Source organism: Euwallacea fornicatus, chromosome 17 (genome assembly GCF_040115645.1).
Source record: "Euwallacea fornicatus isolate EFF26 chromosome 17, ASM4011564v1, whole genome shotgun sequence".
Lineage (NCBI taxonomy): Eukaryota > Metazoa > Arthropoda > Insecta > Coleoptera > Curculionidae > Euwallacea > Euwallacea fornicatus.
Window position 1 is genome coordinate 3,485,587 of NC_089557.1, and position 2,086 is coordinate 3,487,672.

Below are 2,086 nucleotides of genomic sequence, written 5' to 3' on the forward strand. Positions count from 1 at the left end.
AAAGAGCTTTGGTAAACAGGGAGAGACACGGGATTGATCAAATTGGAAAAAGCTTGCGCCGTTTGTCGGTTTACAAAAAACGATATATCCCGGAATTAAAATTTTTGTTTTTAGTAGGCTAAAAAACTGTTGCTGTGCAGGAAGATTAAAAATTAGGTATTATAAAGACATTCTCTTATGAGAAGCCAGGAAATATGTCACAAAACCCCTCGCGTAACCGGAACGTGAATTAACTTTCTCTATTTGCACAATTCGTTTAAAAAAAACCACTTTACTTTACTTAAGAACAATCGGGCAAACAAAAAAAAGAAAATTGAGATAATTTACTCCTTAAGGGCGGTTTTGTTCCTCCTTATCGGTGGGCGTTAAGGGAATGGTTGCAGATCACTTGTAATCTTCATCAGGGATCATCTTCTGCACTCGCTCACGACGTTCCCCAATATAGCTTTTCAATAAAACAATTCATGACATACGTGGCCAAAGTTACGTTAGATTACTTGAAACAAAATGATGATGATGATGATGATGATGTTGATGAAATACCCATTTGTTGCCTTCGTCGCCCAGGTTTTTTTCCATCCAAAGCGTCATGGATATTTTTAAGTAGATCACTGCGAAAATTTAGCCCATTTCTTGCAAAGCTTAGTGACCCTTTGTAATGCTGAACAAATACCTGTAATAAAATCCCCCAGGAAGACGTAGATCATATTATTACGTCGGTGTCTTGACGTGTTCCAGAGTGAGAGACTCCGGGACTGAAAAATCCATTACAAACATGCATATATCGTATTATAAATCATTTAAATAAAACCATTTTCACTAGATGTCCTGTTTCTCTGTCGCGTAGCAGGTATTTTATGCAGGGTTCCCCATATTAGACAATTTATTTTAAAAGTGAAACAAAAACTTTCTGATCAGAGTAAGAAATCTTTTATTGGACCAATATATAGCTAATTCTATGGGATTTATTATTAATTTAGAAAAGTATACAATTAAAAAAAATCATGACCTCTAATTTTTCTCCATCATCTCCAATACAATTTCGAATTTTAAGGTCAAAATTTTTCATCGCCCTGTGAAGTAAGACTCGATCAGTTCTTGCAGTTTCATTTGGAATTTGCTGTTTTAGCTTCAGAATTATCGCCACACCACATTAAATAATGACTTTTGGATTGTGGAGCTTTTTGGTAAACAGTTAGCGAGAAATTATCACGCCAATGACGAACAAGCAGGGATAAAAATAAAAAAAAATATTGTTACAGGTTTACTCATTTTGATAATTAATTTAGATCTTAACAAAAATTGACGAATTTTTCTTTCGTGGATCAACATCAAGATAGAGATTTGCTTCACAATGTCATGAAAAATTTTTAACTTCGAATTTAAAATTGCATTGAAGTTAATCGAGGGCGTTTAGAAAAGATGATTAAAAACATAAGTTATCTAATTAATGAATATTTGTTTAGATGTATAGTTACAACAAACTAAATTAATAATAAAGTCCATAGAATTAGCTATATATCAGTCCATTGGAAGATCTTTGTACCTTAATTAGGAAGTTTTTGTTTTCCGCTTAAAGTGCATAGTTTAATATAGGAAACACTATAATAATTCTAGAACTAACTGGCAAATAGTAATTTTCGTATTACACAGGGTGTTATTTAAGTACTCTGCGAAATGTCGAGGGGTTATTATTTGAGTAATTCTAAGACGAAAAATTTACATAAACATAAGTCCGGTAAGGTTTCGTTTTCAATATACAAGGTGTCAAACTTAAAAAAAAAATTATTACGTAAGTAAGAAGACCTAAATAGCAAAAGCACGCAGACTAATATAGCGTTGAAATTTTGTGACAGTTTTTAATGTATTACACAGGAATTTAAGAAATATCACACAAAAAAACACTTCATTAAAATTACACTTAAACAATTAATATACAATATTTTTTAATAAAAAACCTTTAATAATAAGTAAATGCCAAACTTCAGCAAAATCCGTTAAATTATTATTAAGATTTTCAAGAAAAAATGGTTAAAAAAACGGTTGACACCCTGTATCTTGAAAAAGGAAACAATAGCGAGCCCAC